This window comes from Columba livia, chromosome 2 (assembly GCF_036013475.1).
Source record: "Columba livia isolate bColLiv1 breed racing homer chromosome 2, bColLiv1.pat.W.v2, whole genome shotgun sequence".
Taxonomy (NCBI): domain Eukaryota; kingdom Metazoa; phylum Chordata; class Aves; order Columbiformes; family Columbidae; genus Columba; species Columba livia.
The window spans coordinates 76,603,800-76,626,901 of NC_088603.1; the positions used below are offsets into that span (position 1 = coordinate 76,603,800).

The 23,102-nt window shown below is 34.8% G+C and overlaps 1 long non-coding RNA gene across 2 annotated transcripts in view; it reads left to right on the forward strand.

The window, feature by feature from the left end:
* The window catches only part of LOC110357686 (uncharacterized), a 79,018-nt gene that overhangs the window by 13,843 nt on the left and 42,073 nt on the right, over positions 1 to 23,102 (forward strand). Inside the window, exons 2-4 of one of the 2 annotated variants that reach the window (XR_010470325.1) lie at positions 15,752 to 15,874; positions 16,375 to 16,410; positions 16,942 to 22,640. This is a non-coding gene — a long non-coding RNA (uncharacterized LOC110357686). Of the gene's footprint in view, positions 1 to 15,751; positions 15,875 to 16,374; positions 16,411 to 16,941; positions 22,641 to 23,102 lie in introns of those variants that run through there. The other variant, XR_010470324.1, reaches the window with a different exon arrangement.

Consider the following 23,102-nt stretch of genomic DNA (forward strand, 5'->3'; position numbering starts at 1 on the left):
TTAACATATTCAGAATTCTTTACCAAAGCTGTTGTTTCACAATAGACTAGTTCAAGCACTGCACAGCCTTGTGCCCTTTCCTAGGGCCAGATTTTGCTTTAACACACTAGTATTATTCTATTGCTTACACAAACAATGTTAGAATTTTACTTTTTTTTTCCCCCAAATGCAAAAGTACCTCAAGAGATTTCTTTGGTGTATAATTTTGACATGCACTTTAAAAACCTAAAAATCTCATTTTTCAATGTCATTTTAAAAAATACTATTGATAGTGTCTTATATATGGCACTGATTCTTATAGAAGTCCACAATTTTTTATTTTTAAATAAAATATTTCAAAATCAAAATGGAATGCTAATAATGCCTTGAAATTAACCTTAATCAATCTACCATTTCAAATGAATTTAAAGGATTTTTTACTTGTATTAGTTTTAATACACTTGTTAGTTGATTGGTACTGCAAGTTTGTGTGCAATATGCAGCAACAAAAACATGGAAAGTAACTTATTTTTCATGAGAGCATTGTCAAGTGGTTGAGAGTTTTATTTATTCCAATGGTACTGGAAAAGACTTTCCTAAATGCAACAAACCCAGCACATGAAACAATGATGTAATAATTATTCTGTGGATATTATATATTGTACTTTTGCAATTTATAGCAAGCATCATATATATATTATTTTATATATGGCACTTGAAAAACCTTATTCTTGTGCCATTCCTTTCAGATCATGTAAACAGACTGTCATTTTGAGTAGATTTAACAGTAAAACATATAATTTCTTGGCAATGCAGAGCTCATTCCTTTGTATTAGTTGTGTACAGTATTGCATTTCTTACAAAAGCAGGATGATGAATAATAAAACTTTTCTGTGTTTATCTTTTTTCATGTTTTTACACATTACTTTCTGTTTCTCACAACACAAAGTTACAGGTTTGGTAAGTTTTGGGACTAAGGATCAGTAGAAAAGACAGTTGGGGAAAGAAATTAGATGCAGAAGGGCAGTTAAAAGTAGAACTTGCGTGTGAGACTGCAAAAAAATGTAGGGAATCTCTAACGTTAGGAGTGTAAAGGAACCAACAGCTACCGGGAAAGGGGCAAATGACGTAGAGAAACAGTATCAGACTCCCAAGTCTTCAGTGTTTCAGCCTGTGATGATTCTTTCCAGCTAACGCTGCTGTTTCTCTTATGAATGACAGCAGCTGTCGTCCAAAGAAGAGAAAGGGGATTTTCTTTGTCAGTCAGGTTAAAGGATTATTTTTGTAGTGAACATTTGCCTTGCTCAGAGATTAAATACCTAGAGAAAGACTGCATATAACACATTGGTTCGTGTGCAATACAGGTTCCACTGTGTAGATATTACCAGCTTCCAAACCATTAGCTGTTCTTAAACAGCATTGCTCAACTGGAGTTATTGCAGATACATAAGCTTCCAGGTTGCTTACATCTGCATCATTGCTAAGCTACAGTCAAGTAACTGTTCCCTTACAGCAATAGTATTTTATTGCACATGTTGAATCTTTCAAAGTTCATCATAGAACTAAGAAAACAATGCAAGAATGGGTTTCAGTTTTGAGGTGTAAGACATATGACATATGAGTAGGAACTATGATTATTGAAAAAAGAAAATAATATTTCTAGCCTAGGTAAGTAAAAGTGAAGGAAATCTGCAAATATCTAGGAGTATATAATGCCAGTTCTGAAAATATTTCAGTAATATTAGAGGATATTTCAGTAATATTAGAGGAAATTTCAGTAATATTAGAGGAAATTTCAGTAATATTAGAGGAAAACTTTTTAAAACGTACTCTGGTCTTATTTTTAAAACTGTAGAAATTAAAATGAGAATATTCTTAATGGTTCTAATTGTATGCAGCATTTTTTGTCCTAAAGGTTCAGATCTTGAAGAATCAGACATAGTAACTTGTTGAACAAATCTTACGACTCCCTCAGAATGGAGAAGGAAAAAAAAATGCTCATAATGACTAAATGATGGAACACTACTACTGCTGAAATGCAGAAATTTAGTACTACGAACTGTATGGCTGTTATCAGTTGGGCACAGTACAAGGGTTTGTGAATGGCCTAGATTGTCTTTCTTGCAGGGTCTCATACTTTTTGGTATTATTCTTTTTATATGCCTTCTGATCTGATGTTGTGTTAGTTTAAACCAAAGGCATTTCAAGGATATATGTTACAGATCCATTATTATTACTTTGAAAGAATTTCATGTTTCTCAGAAATTTCAGATAGCATTTGTACAGAATTCATTTGATAGAAGAAGGCCTGGTTTGAGAACCTTCTTTTGGTAGAGGAAGTCCATGGGCAGTTTTGGCCGTGTGATTTTGTCTGGAAGGAAGAGTAGGAACAGGGAGCTCTGATTCAACAATGCCTTGAAACTCCTTGATCTCTCCCCATTTACCTGTGGGACCACCTGCCTTGGGTTTACAACCACAATTCTTGGAGGATTTAGGAAGATACTTGAGGAAGATTTCTTCTCTTTTCTGCTTTCCTGGTAGTGAAGCAGGATTATTTAGTGATTATGGGGTAAATAGCCAACCACCACTGAATGTAAGCATATCTGAGAATAACAGTGGCAATCTTCTCTTTATGCCTTCCCTGCAGTAGGAAGGTCTGTTGTGCATCCTCTTTTTTTTTTCTTTTTTTTTTCTTTTTTTTTCTGGATTTTGTTAAGATGACAACAACAAAAAAAAAACTTCTATATTATATTTTCCAACATAAACTATCCTATTTAAAAGGTCTAAAAGTTATTTTGAGCAAAATCAACATTAGTGCCATGTGCGGAAAGAGAAAGACACGTTTTACCTATCTTCAGTAAGACAGGTTCCGTTGAACCTACCCCATTGAGTAAATTCAGTTTTCCATGATGCTTTTAAAATTATTGTCATGGCTTTGGACAAAGCTTCTTTGTAGAAGACCAGGCCTTTTTCATAAACTGATTCTCTGATTCTTCCTTGTTTTACTGATCCTTATTCCCTGTATCAGGGATGAGATATAGCACATTCTTTGACCTATGATACGATATGGAGCATTGTATGCTCTTGAGATAGTTTAAATATAAGGGTTTTTTTACACATATATGTACATGTTGTGACAGATAAAGTAATTGAGCCCCAGGTTCTTAAAATTCCAGAATTTTTAGGAAAACAAACTGATTAAGGTAACAGATTGCAGTGAAATGCAGACTATGGTGATTAACTTCACAGACATTTTAGAAGAACTTTCAGATGCTCTCTGTAAGATGTTTAGTAGAGATCTTGAACCCAGTGAGATAATTCAGATTCCTCCACAGTAGTTGCCAATGAATCACAGTGAAATCTGTGTCCTTCAGATAGATTGTTACTCAGCATACCCTTGATGAACAGTGAGGTTCTGAAATAAAACTAATTATTCTGGCCAATGGGTGCTGGGAAGGCATAACACAAATCTGCGTCAAAGCCTTTCAAATGTGAATGTGGTTGTATTTGTTTATTTAATCCTTTCAGGGTCTTGTCTGCTATGTTTTATTGAAAGGGACACAGCCAGACATGGGTAGAAGGTTGGCTGTCTGTTTGCCTCATCCCAACCGCTGTCTTCTGGCTCAGCTTGAAAACTCAGGAAGGGACACAAGTGGGGGGATTGCTGAGCTATTTTCAGGGAGACAAAAATCTCCAGGGACAGGGATGATCAGTGACTTGGTGAGCAGTAACACCACAGCGTAAGTACAAACTAAGAGACTTGCAAAAAATGATAGGAGGTGGAGCAACTTCATCTTGGATGGAACTAAAAAGGAAGACATCTTGCCTGAGGACACACTGAGTTCAGCGATATAAATAATGCTATTTGATACTTCAATGAAAAGACATAATTATACTTCTGACTTTGAGCTCCTTCATTTGAAAGGACTTTGATGTAAAAGTCTTGAATCAAACTTGTTTCCTGAAGTCCTGAGAGTAGCTCAAAACAGAGAGTTCTTAAGGTCCATCATGAATAAAACCTTCTGAATGACCCTTTGAATGAACTGAGAACAGACTTATTTGAAGTTAAACTGTAATTTTAATCTGACATTAAACCTGAACTGCAAATTGCATATTTTTTTTTTGCATAAAGTTAAAGCAGGCACTTTTTGGTAAATCTGGGATTTTGATTCAGATACAAGTTTTCTCCTCGGTGAATGATACTGAATTTGAGGTTTAGGTTCAATCTGCATTAGGATAGTTGCAATGGCATATATGAAATTTATTTGAGTTTAAGGAGGATTTTAGGTGCTACATAGTGGCCTGTACTCATCTGTCTTAGTGGAAGGCAAAATTACATTTCAGGAAAATGCGTGTATGACCTAGAACAGAAAAAAAACTGTAACAATTTCCAATTTGTTTATTAACAAATGGATTTAGATGGTCTGAAATAGTGTATTTGAAGTTAAGACTGATTTTTAGCACTTTTTAGTAGAAAAATGGAATCCTAAAAACAGTAAGTCCTTAGGTGATAGAATTGAGTACGTTCACAAAAACTATGCAAGCAAGGAGGTAAGGGCTAATTTTCAGTTATAATAGGACAATTACAAGTTTTGATATAGAAGCTGTCAGCTAGTTAGCTCTTTCAAAATGCTTTGCCAACAGCATAAATCTGCAAAAAAATAAAAAACAACTGTGGCATTTCTTCCTCAGATTATTGTTTAAAAGTATAAATCTTTCATGGTTCAGCATACAAATTTGTCTTTTGAAAGTGCTAGGAGCAATGTCATTTGATGAAACATTAATAATTATTTTCCTGACCAGTTGCCCATTTAAGAATCCATGTTAATACATTCCACTGGTGAGTGGGGTCTGGTAAAAGATACCTTTCTGGGTAGGCTTTTTGGTTTTTCTTTCTTCTAGCCATATGTCTAGGTCCTAAAATGGAGAAAAGCAGAGGTAAAGATTGTGGGCACACAAATACATGTGTGGATGAAAGGTTACCTTTAACCCAAAGTCAGTCTGGGAAAATGAGCTGCTTAACATCTGGTTAGTAGGGCTGATCAAAAAGTGCACGCAAGGTAATATTTGTTCAGATGCAGATTACATTTGCCTCTTTAAAATTTGATTAATTAATGTGGTCACAAGAATGTATTCTTGATCTCCAAATTCCTTGCTGAATAACTATTCACACAATGCAGTAACAATATTCAGTGGCAGCATGGATCGGTATGGAGATTTTGCAAGAGCCAATGGTTTTCAGGGAGAGAATAATTATAAGAAGAAAAAGTAGCCTCTCTTTAGTGAAGAGATGTTGATGGGAAAACTAATTAAAAAAAACCCCAATCAATCAAAACCAAATATGTAAGGTGTAGAAAAAATTAATAAAATAGCAGAATATTCAAAGATGGAGATGAAAGGATAGATAAATATTTCCAAAGCAAAAATCCCCAATCCTTCAGTTATTTCCCTAGATCTCTGACTTGGTGTATATTCCGTGAAGGTCTCTATTCTTAGAGAATAAGATTAGAATAAATTGTATTTGTGTAAAGTAAAATATAACAGTCAATTTTGCTTTTCTGATGTATTTAATGGGAAATTCATGTTCAGTTTTTTTGCCTACTGTTATTCCAGTTTCTTTCACCATTATTGCTCTTCACTTTTTTTTTTTTTTTAAAGGAAAAAGACAACCATTTTCATTCTTCCTAAATACTTCCTCCAAATAAGGTAGCATACATATTTCACTGATAAATGTAACTATTTCCTTATTTCTATGTTTATTATAATTAAATGTATCTTCTTCAACATTGTACAGACCTCATCCATAATTTCCAAATTGTTTCTGTATTTGATATGTTATATGCCCCAACTGTTTTCACATAATATAAAAAAATGGAGCAGACACTTCCCTTTCCCTGCTATAGCTGTAGCAACGAAAGGGAATAAGGTTAACAGAAGTTTCGGTGCTAAATCTGTGTTTGGCTGTTTGTTCCTGGATGTTCCATGATCTACCTTTCTCCCTTGCTTCCCTAATTTGATGTTAAAATGGTAACTAACTCCAAAAATTCTTTTGCACATTCTCATTCAACGTATGATGAAAAATGAACCTTTTGCTAGTTATCAACTCAGCAAGAAAGATGGATGATCTTTGGGTGCTTACAGCAGAATTACTGTTATAGATTTCATTCAACAAGGAAAGCCCAATCCCCAAAAGTTGGGACAAACTCATAATCATACCTCAACTCCACTAAGGCAAACACATTAATTATTTGGCTTCTTCTCCATATTTTTTGTGTAACAGAAGGAAGCTATGTACACTGGTCATAACAAGTACTGCCTTGTGCATCTTTCATATTGTTTTCTCTCCTCAGAATTCACTGTCTTCCTGCTCATAGCTGGGCTTGTGTGCACTCAGGTAAAAAGAAGCACAAAGATTTACAAGATGCATAAGCAAACCCAAGATTTGAGAGTTCGTGCATGCAAGATGCATGTAATACTTCAACAGGATCAATTATTGCTGCATCTGGAAGAGCCAGAGTTGCTTCAGTGAGACTATTTTTACTTATTCTTCTATTAGTGACAATTACTTCTAATTGGAGCAGTCTGAAGATTTTGTTAAAAGCTCGTTACACTTTTCTGTGTTTTTAAGATGTTCCAGAAAATAGACTTGGTAATGTTCTCAGTATTATTTTCCCAGACACCAACTTGTTATTGCAAACTTACCCCAGTTTGATATACTAGTGTGTTTCATTTATTGGTTTTGTGTCCATGACATTCATAATGTACAGTCCTCCAGCAAGTTAGCAGATCTCATGACAATATCACATTGAAGTCAGTTTGAATTAATTCATTAATTAAAGAATCTGTTCTAATTTGATTTGTTTTCAACAATTGTCAGTGACAGTGCCTGATGCCAGCTAATCTTGATTATTTAAAAGAACAACAACAACAAAAAAGAATAATGGTTAGCTGCTTTGCTTGAGGCTTGCAGCTGATCTTAACAGCTAATACGTGTGTTACAATTAGTTCTGATGTGATGTTCAGATTGCATTTCCTTGAAAAGGAAAAGAAAAGGCATCAGAGATTTGACTATGTAGGCTGTTACTCTATGCAGGTGATGGCAATGGTTCTTTTAAATTAGGTGTTTGTGTGCTGTGTGGGGATTTATATGATGTGATCTTTGATTATATATGGACAAATCAAGCATGCTGAAGACTCAAGACTGTAATTTCAAGAGCAAATCCCAAGATAGCTAGAAAAAAATGGGGTTTATTTGGCTGAATAATATATTCAAATCCCAAAGCAGAAATGTCTTTGAATATATTTAATGTTTAAGATTCTGATTAGCCTTACATTTTCTCTTGCCAGTTAGTAGTTTTCTTTGTTTCAGAAAAGTCTGTTCTCCTTCTTTCCTTTCGACCTTTTATGATATTGTTTTCTCCAGTCAAAGAGTTAGGTTGTTTAATTATTCAAGAACAAAAATATATTCTCCAGACGTATATGGAATAATATACATGCAGGGCTAAATTATGTTCATGATAAATTAGTGTAATTTTGGAATGACTTAATAAGAATAAATGACATTCAAACAGAAAGCAACAGATTTTGTAGTAACATTACCCCCTCCCCCTCTACCTAGCAACCCCCAAACAAAGCAAAAGACATTAATAATTATATTGGGAGAGGTTTGTGTTTATCCAGCATTTTTTACACTGCACAAACATCGCATTTTAGGTGTTTGTATAATTATATGGTGTCTGCTAGCACTATTTTAGATGCAGACACTATTATCTACAGCTTACCCTTTCTAAATAAAAGTCCTGGAAACCTAACTATCTCATCTGAATTTGCTATGACTATACAAATTACCATCACTTTAAAAAAAAAATAGTGCTAGGAACCCAAAAAGTTATATATGAAAGAATACTTCAAGTATAGCTCTAGGCTAAAGAAAATTCAACTCAAATTTTATCACCATCTATATACTAAATAGATTTTGCCTTATCAAATGTTCATATTGTACCATCTTTTTTCATTTTCGTTACACAGAATTGAAAATTACCAAACACAAACACTTTTGCAACACTCTTTCACTGTCTTCCTCTGGCCAAACAAGGTCATGAATTCCTCTTGACACAGCATGCAGCTAGCACAGAGATTTCAGTTATTCAGCAGGCTGGCTCCTGCACACTCTGTGTTGCAACATTCCCAAGTTTAACAACAATTGAAGACCCATTTTTCTTAATCAGACTCTCGAAGCAAACGCAATGATTTATTTTTCTACTAATCTGCATTTTATGCTCTTCTTATCTCTATTTATTCATGCTGAATTCTGAAGCTATTCTGAAGTTAATTCTGAAATTAACTTCACTTCTAGAAATAGATTCATAAACATATAGTTTAGCTTATATGCAAATTCTAAATTAGATGCAGTGCTTTGGCTAATATTCCAAGATTTTGTTACCTAAATTATTTCACCTGCATTTAAAGTTGACTCCTCAGAGACCACTTCATTTTAAGTTCAGGAACAAACTCTTTTTCTCTCAAAACAATGATAATAAAATGAGGAAAATATAAACAAAAACCTATCTTTATTGTAGTGTAACTGGCCATAGTGAGCCATCCCCCTTTTAGTGAAGTGTGGAACATACAGTTACCAAGGGAAAGTCTTATGTAACTATGTCTCATGTATTTTACAGTGACTGCCAGTTTTGAGGAAAGTTTTCTTTATTTAGAGTTGCTGTCATGTAGAATTAGAATGACCCACAGTTTAATTGAACCTTGTAAGCAATATATATGTGCACTTCTAATTCACCATTCCGAAAGAAATTTCCTAGATCTTTAATCTTTTCATATTACTGAATATTCAGGGTTTATAATTATTTTTTTTCAAATATTTTTCCTCCAGATTTTTACATGTGCTTTAAAACATATATATATATATTTATATGCATATAAACATATGACTCCTCACCTCCAAAATCTTCCATATATTTAATTTTGATAACATAATTATCTTTGTATAAAATATCTAGTGTGCTGGTGTAGGAATGGTATGGCTTAATTTGGCAAATATGTCCATTTGCTACAAGAGAAACAAAGATGTGAAACAGTAGTAACAAATCAAAAATTTCCAATTATCTGTACCTTATTACTCAATAATGTTGTCTGTTCACACTGTTTGTTTCCAGCAGATGACCTTCAAATTACCTCCAGCAGACTGAGCAGGTATGCAATAATAAATATACCATGCATGCACAAGCACTAGTCTTCCTTTTGATGTAACAGACCATATACAGGTTTACAGGAATGACTAAGACAGCAATGGCTGCAAGTATACCTTCATGGATCAGAGGCACCTTTTGGCACTGTGCTAACTTGATATTTGAAATCTGAGTATGATGTTCAGAAATGTACCATAAAGTAATCCAAGTTTATAATTGAACAGGAGGCATTGCATCAATTGAGACTTTTCAAATTTAATCTTCAGTAACATTCTTTGCATCATAGATGAACTTATGCTGTTTACACTGTGATAAAGATCATGTCATTTTTTACACAATCTATACCCTGGTGATGCATATGATGAGCTTCATTTTTCTTCTCTATGTTCAAGCTAACATTCTGCTATTTGCTCTCTGCCACCGTTGTTTTGGTTTCCTTTTGTGTCCCAGCAATGAAAACTCAGATGCCAAAGTTAACATAGAAAAGATACTCACGAAGCACTTTTTTACACTGAATTTCAAAAAGGAGGTGAAGATATGAATAACAGTGGACAAAAATGTATTTTTCCTGTACTAGCAATGGCAAATGAAGAGGATAAACACAGCTTTCAAACTTCATTTCGAAAAAGAAAATTACTGATTGTAATATGAACATTGGATAATGCAGGTTGTTAGTGACTTTTTGTTTGTTTGTTTGTTTGTTTGTTTTGTTAAAGGTTGTTTAAGCTTTGCAATAATAAATTATTAAGAACACTTGCCTTGAGATTATAATAGCCAAATGCCACATAAAGAAACATAAGGTAGAAAATGTGGTAAATGATACTAGCAAAAAAGTGAATGCTACATTTTCTGACTGTGTACATCATCAGTGGTGGGTATTTTCTTTTGGAGGGCATAGTTTTACTCCACAGTGGGAGGACAACTCATGATCTTTTCCCTTTCCCTCACTTCTTTAAAATAAGGGATTCATTCTGCGATTTTAAATTTGGGCTTATTACATTTACTACATTTTACTACATTTTAGGATGTGAGTATTCATGTTAGATTTAGGGAACTCAGTACCCATTTTGATCACTCCAGGTATGTCTGCATTTCAGGTCATTGGAAACTCCCAGTTAACCACTTCTTTTATCAGTAGCAGTAACTGCTTCTCTGTTAAGACAGGTAATGCTCCTTAGCTCATGCTGCTAAAATAATGTTATTTAAGGTCATCTTTAGCACTTAATTCTATTTGTTCTCTTAGAATGGCTTTTTCTCTCCCATAAGCAATGTTACTGTATGTTACCAGCTTGAAGAAGTAGCAGTTACAATGTATGTTATATTCAGCATATTTCTCATACCATCAGTGTTTGCCTTTTAAAGTTTTTGTTTGTTTGTTTGTTTTTTTTTTCTGGGGTTTGTTTGTGTTTTGTTTGGTTTGGGTTTTGTTTTTGTTTTCGTGCTTGCATGTAATTTCCTAAAACTGTAGCTGGAATTTTTGTTTATGACAGAAAGAAAACTTCTACTCAGTTTAATATTCCTTCTGGTGTGTGACTTATAACTTCCTTTCCATAACTAGTCAATAATTTTATCACAACATATTTCTTCAAGTCTCTCCAACATGAGAATAAAGGAAAGTTTCATGAGATTTTGCTTTAGTTATCTGAGATGAGAAAATCTTGCAGTATTTAAATGTTATTTACTGCACTGTAGCTTATTTTACATTTTAATCTATTGCTTCTTGGTAGTTTTTGTTTGTAGTATTTAGCACAAGCACATCCCTTCATGCACACATAGCTCTGTAAAGATGTTGATTAGATGAAACATATGTCTAGGCATAAATCTCTTGTCAAGTTTGGGGCGGGAGAGGAAGCCAATGAAAAACCTAACGTCTCAATTGACTAGTCATTTTGAGTATTTAATCTATTCACTCGTATAATTGTACAGCTCAATTGTCTCAAACTTCCATGGAGATACTGACCTGGTTGTTGTCTTGAGCAGTTATAGGAGGCTTCAGTATTATTCCTGAGAGATATCCAGCAGTTGCAACTCCTAACTCACAGTATCAAAATTTTAGTAGCACACTGCTTAAATGACAAAAGGGGAAATAAAGCTTTAATGACAGAGAAGATTAAAGTGTCCTAGTATGAAACTAGGATTGTATATGTGCAACCTGGTAAAAATCCAGAATATGGAAGGGAAAAGAGTGCTAATGTAATTGTCTGAAGTTTTGAGATCTCCTCTGGCTTACTATCACATTTACCTCAATCAATTATTATCCATGGAACAATTGCCATGCCAGCCAAATTAAGACTTCTAATTCTTTCAATAGAAGAATGAAATCTTTTGACATTCACAAAGTGACAGTTACCTTCACAGGCCAGTGAGACCTGGACAGGCTGGAGAGTTGGGCAGGGAAAAATTTAATGGAATATAACAAGGGCAAGTGTAGAGTACTGCATCTGGGCAGGCACAACTCCAGGTTCCAGTATAAAGTGAGGAATGACTTATTAGAGAGCAATGTAGGGGAACGGGACCTGGGGGTCCTGGTGGACAGCAGGATGACACTGAGCCAGCACTGTGCCCTTGTGGCCAGGAAGGCAAATGGCATCCTGGGATGTATTAGAAGGGAGGTGGTTAGTAGGTCGAGAGAGGTTCTCCTTCCCCTCTATTCTGCCCTGGTGAGACCACATCTGGAATATTGTGTCCAGTTCTGGGCCCCTCAGTTCAAGGACAGGGAACTGCTGGAGAGAGTACAGCGCAAGGCAACAAAGATGATTAAGGGAGTGGAGCATCTCCCTTATGAGGAAAGGCTGAAGGAGCTGGGTCTCTTTAGCTTGGAGGAGACTGAGGGGGGGACCTCATTAATGTTTACAAATATATAAAGGGTGAGGCTCACAAGGATGGAGCCAGGCTCTTTTCGGTGACAACCAATGGTAGGACAAGGGGTAATGAGTTCAAACTGGAACACAGGAGGTTCCACTTAAATTTGAGAAGAAACTTCTTCTCAGTAAGAGTAAGAGAACATTGGAATGGGCTGCCCAGGGGGGCTGTGGAGTCTCCTACTCTGGAGATATTCAAAACCCACCTGGACGTCTTCCTGTGTAATGTCATCTAGGTGTTCCTGCTCCAACAGGGGGATTGAACTAGATGATCTTTTGAAGTCTCTTCCAGTCCCTAACATTCTGTGATTCTGTGATTCTGTGAAGGGGATCTTTCACTTAGAGGAAGGAAAGGGTTATAATGTATATGGATTTAAAACAAATTAAGACATACTTAAACAGTTATTGAATCAGAAAAAAAATATGAAAGGAACAATTGAAGATAGGTACTGTTGAACATAGAACACTAAGAAGAACTCATAAAGGATTTAAGATAGTTTTAAAGCAATGATTGGTGAACTGAGTAGTAGAAGTAGAGTGTGGAAAAGATTAGGAAAAGAATTTTTAGAAGAGAGTGTGAATGAGATCTTCACACTGATTTAAACAGTATGGATGATGAATATATGTGAATTTCCTCTCTATATTTCATTCTCTGAGACTTCATTTCTCAAGGAAGACTAATACATTCCCACCAGTAATATCAGCTGTTTTCTTACAGTCTGCATTTTGATTTTCTCTCCTTTCTGTACTCATTTTTCTCTTTATTCAAGTTTTGTGGCTTTTGGGGTGACAATGTTGCTGAACAAGAAAAAATAATGACTTTAATATCTGACAGTTTCATTTTAGGCAAATACAGCAGAATTTGAATAGAAGCAAACCAATGGTGTTATCTGTAACAAAAAGCTTTTCTGAAATTTCTAATCCCCTTATGCAAGTTACTGTGTTCTTGAATCTTCAATTTTGGTATGCTTGTTAATTCTATGATTATGGGAACATATCCATGAAAATTCCACTTAAAAATTGTCTAGACCTGAAATATAACTAGAGCCTGTCTCGTCTAATTATAGGACTACCTAATGCACTTATTTTATCTGAACTGTTTTCAAATCTGATTGAAACTAATATAAATTTAACCAGTTTTCAGAATCTATAGAATATGCTATCTGAAATGAAATAATATAATTAATCTTAGATTTTACATAGCTTATCTCTTCTGTCAACTTTCCTGGTAACTCCATCCTGCATAGTGTTCTGATCAACAGTCAGATAAAACATTTCATTCCATGAATTTGATTAAGAAATTTGTATGGAATTCTGACCCATAATGCTTATGAATATCTGAGACAATATGTCTTTCCAGATGGGAAATCTACTTGCAGAGTGGTTGTACGTAATCCTGTCATCAAAGTATGGATGCAGTTTCCCCCAGAGCAGTTGATTTGCACACTTGACTACTTTAAACTACTTTATACATCAAAAATGAATTTGACCTATTGCATTTTAGGAAGGTTCCACAAGTCCACCTAAATGTTTTTTTCTGATTTTTCTTTTTCTTTTTTTTTTTTTTTTCAAGTTTCCAGTATTTTTATTATTATGAGAGTAGTCCACTTTTGATCACTCTCTGCCTATCTCTCCTTCAAAAAAAACCCACAAACTACTTTCAGACTAGCAAGAAGACATTGAACATTATATAGAGTGATAGTGAAAATGTAAAGATGAATAGTTGTAGCTGAATTGAAGGATGCAGGCTTCACACCTGGTTTTGAAGATAGGCTAAGTTAGGACTGCTCTTTGTGCTGGGTTTGGAAATTTTAGCCTAGCTCTCATGAAAACTCTGTTTCTTCCAGACGTTCTGTTTTTCAATAGAGCAAGAGGAGGAAAAAGGATCTTTCAAATAGCTAAGATCCAAAGCATATATTTCTTTGAAAATCAATTCAGCACCTTGAACACAGGATCTGTGTGTGAGGAACTAGTGCAAATACTTCTATAGGGAACAAAACATGCTGGATAATGATTTCTGAACAAGATATACCATATATTCCATCATATAATATGACTTTTGGATAACCTGTGCAAAAATAGACTCAAACAAATGGGTAAGAAGCGTGAGAGAACAGGAGAGCTCAGAAACAGGAGAGCTTTTGTGAGGAAAAGGAACAAATTGACTATTGGGCAAGATGAAGAGTTGGGATAAGGTTCCTTTCTTTGCCTACACATCTGTAACACAGCTACTTGATCAGAGAATTAAATAAGAGAACATAAATCCTCATTAAAAAGAGCATATTGAAGCTACAAGAAAACAGGCTTTTCTACACTGTCAAACTTGCTTCCTGTGTGAAAGGAACTCAAGCATTTTGATCATTGTTGTTGTATTCAATAAGACAGGGTGTCACCATGAAAACCACAAACAAATTCAAAGTTCTTTTCCACTTTGCTATTTGGATTGTTTTATACTGAGATGCAGTGAACTGCTGCTGCAAGCTTACCTGTGTGATAAAGTTCTTGGTTTTGTGAAAAGCAAGCAAATACGAAATCTTACCATTGCATCTGGCACTACATGTCACCCCGGTGCTTCAAAAGTGAGACTACAAGGAATGTCTATGAAGAGTCTATGAACTATCTTTTATTTGCCAACACACTGTTCTCCTACTTATAAAATAGAATAACTTAATAGAATAATGGGAGGAAACAAGTTATAATTTCTTCTTTACTTCGTGGCACTGATCACTGATTAGTCATCAGTACTACTATTTTTTTACTTCTTGAAAGCACTAAATATTTCTAAAAATTAAGAAGTTGTTTAGCATATCGATGCTTTTCTATGATTCTCACATTTCAAAGGTATTAATCTCTGGAGTAGGTTCTTATGTACTTTATTAGTTGCACTTTAACAGATTTCATTAGAGAGGAATTTTCATATTCATCTTCATCAGTAGTGTATCTACAGCAAACATAAAAAAGAAAAAGCCTTTTAAAGAAACCTCTCTATGTTACAGAAGAGTGTCAGTGAAGACCATAAATTTCCTGGAGTGGTTTCAAAATGCAAGTATTTTATATATATTATTGTTAATAAATTACAGTCTCTAATATAAATATTTTTCTAGAAAATTAGTTAGATATTTGATCACAAACTGAACAGAAAGCTATAATATAGCACATCATATAAGTTTTAAAAAAATAAAAATGCAATAGTAGATTAGTTAGACATCAGTATTTACAAGGATGTATCTCCCAATTAAATTTTCATAAGGAAAAGAAGTTGAAATTTTTTAAACTCCTAATTAATTTCTTTAATGTAAATGTTCTCTTTTGGTTATATTTTCACAGTTATTTGATTTCATTTACTAATATTTACTAGGGCAGGCTGGTATTTTACATTAAGCATTTTATGTTAGGACACTTTGAAGAGGTGTTAAATATTGTTCTATAGGAAATTTAGAAATTTCGACATTCAAACGTTTATTAAAGCAAGTCTGAATTTTGATTGTTTGTTTGGTTTTTTGTTTGTTTTATCCAATTGCATGGAAACAGAAAACATAAAACCAACTCCCTTAACTGTGAATTGAAGTGAAGCTCAACATTACAACTAAGTTCCCATTGGTAATTATCATTGTGTTCTGAGCTGTTATGAATCAAATACTTTTGAATATTCAATCTAATTTCTGATATGTGGTGGATCTTCTACTCTGTTTGTGCTTATTTTTACAGTCTTACTGTGGGAAACTGCAGCAGGTCTGTGGAATCCTTAACAGAAAATACGGGAGTAGAGATCAGCCTTGAAGATATTAAGATTTACCCTTGAGAAGGATGGGAGTAAAGGAGTATCCGGAGGTATGGAGTTGTACCCGTGAGAGAGAAGGGGATAAAAGAATAACATGGATGATAGCAAAATTAACCAATAAGGTGTTAGTGCTGTAACTTGTAACCAATAGTGAAAAGACACATGAACTGGTAGAATTGTATAAAAATGCACTTGTAGCAATAAATGGCACCTATTACTCTATTACTTCAGTCTTGAAGGAACTTGGTCCATGTCGTTTGTCTGTCTCAACTGCGACATCTTACCAATCTTATCTTTTGATTTTTTATAAGTAATCCCTTTATCTGAAGTGTATAAATAGGGTTGATGAATATGAAGGGGATGTTACCCAAGAAAGATGTATTTTTCTGAATCTTTGAAATTTATAATTGGTTCTAATTAACATGAGAGTTTTTCTTTCTAAATGTATGTGTGCTTTTTGCTATAAATAGAACTTCTTAGTTAATTATTAAACTACATTATTTTAAAATTATATGTAATACCACATTTACACATATATATTTTTTAAAAGGCATGAGAAACTGTACCACAGAAAACCCAAGAAAAGGTAAGCAGTATCTGATGTGGAGGGTCGAAGAGCAGAAATCTTTTCACTAGGTTGAAAAGAGATAGCTCAGTATTAACATACACATTTAATTTACTTAGCCTATTCTTACAGCATCTGTCAAAACTTACACATTGGAAAGCATTAATTTACAAAGAAGTATGTATCTATGTAATTGCCTGTCAGCCTGAGTAATTTGTTTAATGGCCAAATATTTGCAATTAATTGTTTTGAAGATTAGCAGAACATGTTACATGTAACAAAGTTCATATTTGGGGCCATGCATCCTCTCAAAAAACAATTTGAATTTGTAACATCTGTTAATATAAAAAGTAGCACCAATTGTTCACACCTGAAACGCAAGTTCTGAAATTATATCTGCCTTGATCGAATGTTTCTAGATGAAGAGAATATAAGATTGCCTGTCAGATTAAAGAAAAAAAAAAAGGGGGGGGCGTGGGGGGAAGGGGAAGAAGAGTGTGTTCTTTTCATGTCTGTCATTATCCACACTGCTGCTTTTTTTGACTCTTGTAGCAGGAGGACTGTGAACTCCTGGAGGACCCATCCTGTTTCCGATGCAGGACCAAGCCTGGGCTCAGAGCATGTGTTCAGCCAGTTGCTCAGCTCTTTACCAGCTCTGTTGCAGATTTGTTAACAAAGCTGACTGGTGCCAGGGAGGGAAAGCAGGAGCTCCCTTCTTGGATGTTCTCACAGGGCTGGTAGGACAGGCTGTCTCTACTGGCATATACTTTCAGTGCAGAAACCACAACTTCTATTCATTATCATGCAGGAGGAAAAAAATCAGATAGACTTTTTCATGTCTGATCCTCTAATAAAATGAAGAAGCAGTGATGCACAAATATTTTTTACTGTTAATAGATAATTTGTTATATGTATTATTGAAAACTTGACCTAATGTGCTATCAAAGCAACAACTCTTGGCATGCAGTTTAAAGACAACATATTTGGCCAAGGACGTGCTGTTAATTTCTAAATGTTGATGGTAATATTTCTCAGATATATTCTGGGGGAAAGAGAACATTATAGTTCTTTTTAAAGTTTTTTTGGTTTTGTTTTTGTTTTTGTTTTTCTTTATGATTATAAACTAATGCTGCTGTGTAGAAGGTTGCTGTCCCAAGAATAGGGTAATGCAATTACCAATGTGTGGTAAGCTGACAACAGTCAGGCATTTTACGTTGACATGTAGTTTTGGCTGTGTGAATTCCTTTTTGTAGTCTGCATCAAATGGTGTCTATTTGTTTGACTGTGGATTGAGTAGGAAAATATCTGGGTTTAACAGGAACTTCAGAAAAGGTGTGCAATGTTTTTTAAACAGAAATAATTTTACTTGCAAGTGTTTGTGGGGACGGGTGTTAGAATTAAGTGAAAGATGGTGGACTGGAATGGATGAGAGGTGTTAAAGACACTTGGAAGAGGGTGGGTGTCTGGAAAAATATAGATGCTCAGGGAAACCTGGCTGATCAGCTGGAGGAGAGGAGGACTTGAGAACATAAGAACAAAGATAGGAGTACACTGAAGAGACTGATGGAGGATCAGGAATAAGTATCTGACAGTCAAATTCTTCTTCCTTGTAGGAACTGAGAAATGGGGGATTTTGTCCTGCTAGGAGAAGATTGATGCTTGTACTTTATCCTGTACAAGAAAGAGTAGGTGTTCTGACAATATTGCATTGTTATGGAGTGCAAATATTTGAATTTGTAATCTCTGGGATGCTTTGGCTGTATGAGCTTGTTTTTCTGTCCCTCATGTGATCCACCATTTAGGAAAACTTTCCTGTTTTAACAGTAATCATGTTTGAGAGGCATATCTGAATACTGACAAGACGTTAACCTTGCATTATTTCGATTAAGTAAGCGAATGCAGATCCCTTGTCCTTGCAACAAGCATTGCATAACAAGACAAACACAAGCTGAGAAGGCAAAAATGTGTTGATTATGTAATCATTAGTGGGTATAATAACTTCCTTGTGTGAGGCAGTTAATGTGTCCAATAATGGCATGAGAAAATTTTACTAAAATTAAAATCTAGAGAAACTGTAAGTTCTCGTGTCTTTGCTGAGAAAAGAAAAAGAAGATAATATCTAGAGAAAAACAACAGGGTTCCTATCATGAAAGGAAGGAAATACAGAGAGGAGAATTCAGATGGCAAATAGTAGTTAAAAAGGTCAGGTTGGATGGACATGAAACAACACAGGGTCAGATGGCAAGAGAACTTGTGAGAGTACAGAAAGGAAGAAGCTGAAATCTGAAGCAGGAGAGTAATAATGAGCAAAAAATGATTTAAAGGAAAACAAAGTGACCACCAAAGAAGTTTTGCAGTGATACTGCAAAAAATGAAGAATCAAGATCTATTGTTATTGGAAAATTATTGGAGTAATGAAAAAGAAGAAGAGCAAAATATGTGACAGGGAAGAAAGCAATATTCTTTTCAGCTGCTAGACACAGAAAAACTGGATCAGCTGTTAACTGTTGAATTTGCCCTACCATTTCGTTAGAAGGCAAGTGGAAAAGTAAAATACCCACATACAGAAGGGATTCATATGAGACTGAATTGTGGAGTACCTTCCTCATTAGTATGACAAACAGCAAGATGAATGGTACACATTCCATTAGGATCACAGTATTGAATTAAATCATTGGACCAGGCAGAACATGCTAGCAGAAGACCAGAGCCAGGGAAGCAAGAGTTGGCAGTGGTACCAGTTATTCCACCAGCTATTGGAACTGGAGTCCTTTTGCAGGGAGTGAGAGTGGAAGCAATGAGATTACAGACTGCTGTGGTCTCTTCCACCCCAGTCACCCTCCCGTACACACTAGTTCTGTTGACCACTCTCTCATTCAAATACTTTTAACTGAGTGTATTTCAAACCATAGTATAGTAAAACTAAACATCTTAGTCTTGCCGTTTGCGATTGGCATGTATTCTTGTAACATTTGGAGTCAAAAGCCTGCATCCAAAAACTTCGGCTCTCTGGTATTCAGACACTGAGCTTTGATTCACAGCTATGTCACTGACACAGTAAAGAATAATAAAAAAGAAAGTGGAAACATAAATGGTGTTTTATTTAAGAGTAATTTCTTTTAGACTGTGTATCTGTAAACAGAATCAACAGTATCAGTTGTATCCTTACTCTGAATGCAGGACATTAATGCAAAGCTTTTATGTCTCTAATTGAGGTATTCTGAGTTTAAATGTGTGAAACGAAATAGGTGTCTCTTTCCAGATCTGTTTAGTCTCCCAATGCTTTATGGTGTAGTATTTTATCTTACTGATAATTATTAATAAAAGCAGCTTAGGTTTAGCAGTAGGAAGTTTCTTGGGAGGCTTCTGAACCTAAAAGCACTGAAATAAGAGGTAGAGATATATCTGTATTTTGCCCATTGCTTTACTTGTATATCCAGAAGACTTTCATCTTTGATAGTTATTGAAGGGTGATACATATGCCAAAGCCATTGTATTCAATGGAAGTTAATTAGAGGTATTATGTAACAATATGCTATGCTGCCACCATTTAAAATTTTTGATCATTTTTGCATTGTATAAACTGCTAATTTGCCAGCAAACAGCTGCATTCTGAATTATTTAGAATATTGTTCCTTAGCTAACTGACAGTTAATTGATGCTTTGAGAGACAGTCAGCTAAACAGCATGTGAATGGATTCAGGCCTTGCTTCTCATGGAGACAAGAAAGAGTTTATGAACAGTTTATGCCTTCCACTAGGGCAGCTACTTTCCTCTCTTGCCAGAGAGAGGCTGGAGAAGTTGCTGCTTGAACTACAAAAACATTAACAGTAGTTCAAAAGACTGTTGAACAAACCTAACAGGTGTATTAGATCCTGGGATGCAAGACTAATTATTATTATCTTAAAGCATTCTGAGAAACAGAAACCCATTTTTGAAGTAAGATGTCAGCAAAAAGAAAAAAAAAAATAAAGAATTTAGGAGATCTGAATGATTTTTACTCTGAATGTTCTTCAGGATCAACAAAGAACATGGAGTTCTTGTTGTGAAACTCATGTACAAAAATAAATGATGAAGATGCACAATACAATATTGAAGGCTACTTCAACACTTAGAAACCTATAAACTCCACCTATTCTGAATTTGCAAATACATCTTCATGTAAGGATTTCCAAATTACTTCAACAGCAAAGACAGCACTATTCAAAACATTTCAATACAGTTGTCAAAATGTTAATTGGTTTAGAAAAAAATCTTCAAACAAAGGAATAGTACAATCATATTAAACTAAAGTAATATTTGGTGGACTAAACTCAGTATCTTCTCTTAGAGCGGTATTTAACATCAGCGGCTTAAGAGAGACTACAAGAACAAGGTAAGCATGTAGAGTTAGTTCCCTAAAACTTGGAGTTCTTCCTCCATAGATTGTGCCTTTCTTTTAAGGAATTACTGAAGTATTCAGAGGGCAGCACATGTACTTATAAAATACCTTGTTTTGTGCAGTCTCATTTTATCTACTTCTCTTCAAATCTCAGATGTATATATAGTAATGGCTTTGGATCAAATTATACAGCACACAAGAAGAGCAGCTTGCAGATGCCCAACTTTATTTTGGGCTAGTGAATAAAGTAACTAATTTTGTACCCATAATGTATTGCTTTTTTTGTTGTTGTTTGTTATTTTTCCTGTTTATTTTTCAACATGTTTTGTTAATTTGAAATAGCTTGCATTGCTTGAAATGGTGCCTTCCCTCTTACAGAGCTATAATGGTTGTCTTCTGTGCTTCAGTACTGGTTTTAACTGTACTACCCATCTAACTGTTAGACTTTATTCTCTTGGAATGTTGCACTGCCTGTTTCCTCAGTCACTCACTGTTAAGGTGCTGCACAGGATAGCAAGATCTAGTGAACTTAAACAGGAAAAGTGGAATTAGACTTATGTGGGACTTGTAAATCAAAGAGAAAATACAGTGCTAACCTATGTAGGTGTACATTTCACTTCATGGAGTACAGAGAAGCTACAGTAGTTGTGCAGCATTTTTGTAGCCTTTTGCTTTGTATGGGAGAAGAGTGTGATCGTTTTCCTCTAGATGGCAGGTTTTGGCAAGCTTTGTTATAGACGTCTAAGTAAATAAACAGCCTTTCAGGATAAATTACCCAGCTTAGGCACTAGCTTCATCCTGTGTATATATAAAAATCCATATTTAATCAGTATATAAGGTAGGAATTGAACCTCATGTAGGCAAAGATCTTAAAAACCTCTTCTAAAATGTTATTGAAAGAAATAGATCAGAAACATTGACTTTCGTTTTAAAGGGAGTATATAATGTCACAGGAAAAGTCAAAAGAAATCCTCAAACTATTTAGCTGCTTATTAACGTTGGAAAGATAGTTAAGCCGTATATCACAGTCTTAATTTGAAGCAATATGTAGCAACTGCATCTCCGAGGATGACAGGGTGAACCAGGGTGGAACAATTGTTTTGGAAACTCCAGTTATTACTTATGAATCGTCACATCATTCAAATAAAAAATTCTATGTTTTATGGCTTTGTCTAGTCTAAACATATATTTCCATGTCATGGGGGAAGAAAAGCACTACTTTATTTCTTAAGCAATCTTAATATACTTTTTATTAAAATGAAAACATATGATATATTTACACCTTCATTTGCCACAGTTCTTGTGCATAACTAGGCTTGTTGGAATAAGTGTTTGCCAATGGGACGGGTCAGGGGGGTAAGGGAAAAACAATATGTAAGACAAAGCTGAGGATACAGAACAACCGTATTTTGTTTGTTTGTTTGCTTTTTTTTTTTTTTTCCCAAAGGACAATAAAATAAAACCTGAAATTCAGATTGATCTTTTTGTGAAACTTCTGTGGCATTGCTATTTAACTTACTATTTGTACATTATTAGTGAATGTGAAATGACACTGATAATTTAAGTAATATATTGCCAGCATTTCAAAATCGGTATTTGGCAATATTCATTCCACACACAGTAATGAAAATTCGATAATATAGTTTGCAATGCTCTTTGAATTAGACATAATATTCATATCAGCTTTTCAAACAGGGCAGCCGGGGAACATATTTTCTAGAATCATTTCAGCTGCAGAAATTCATCGTGACTGAAATGTTAGAAAGGAGACTGACTGCTGTACTTGCCTCTATTTCATGCAGTAAAATCCCATGCAAACTCTTTTGTACTTGTGTGTCCCATATAATTTTCCATTCACTACCCTCCATTCCTGTAAGCACTAAACTCAGGATCTTTGTGACAGTACAGGAAGATAATGATGTTGCAAATAGGCTCTCAAAGAAGAACTGCTATGTTCTAAAGATTATACTTTGAAGTATAAACTGGCTTTTGTGCAGTAAGATTGTATTAAAGAAGAATTGCAGAATACCCTTTAGAGGGCAGAAAAATGAAGAAACAACAAAATATTCAGAGAAAATTATGGATTTCAGGGAACAAAACCTTTCCACAATGTCATTATATCATTCAACACTTGGTTTGTATGCTACCACCACATGTGAAACTACCTTTGCTCCATGTTAGTTTTTAGTATCGCATTCTCTGTGTTGTTTTTTTGTTTTAAATTTTTGCTCTGAACCACATTCCCATAAATACAATTACCAGTGGTGTGGAAAATCACAGATTTGTGGCTAATAGTACCTTGTTCACTGCCTCTAAAATGTCACTAAAATTA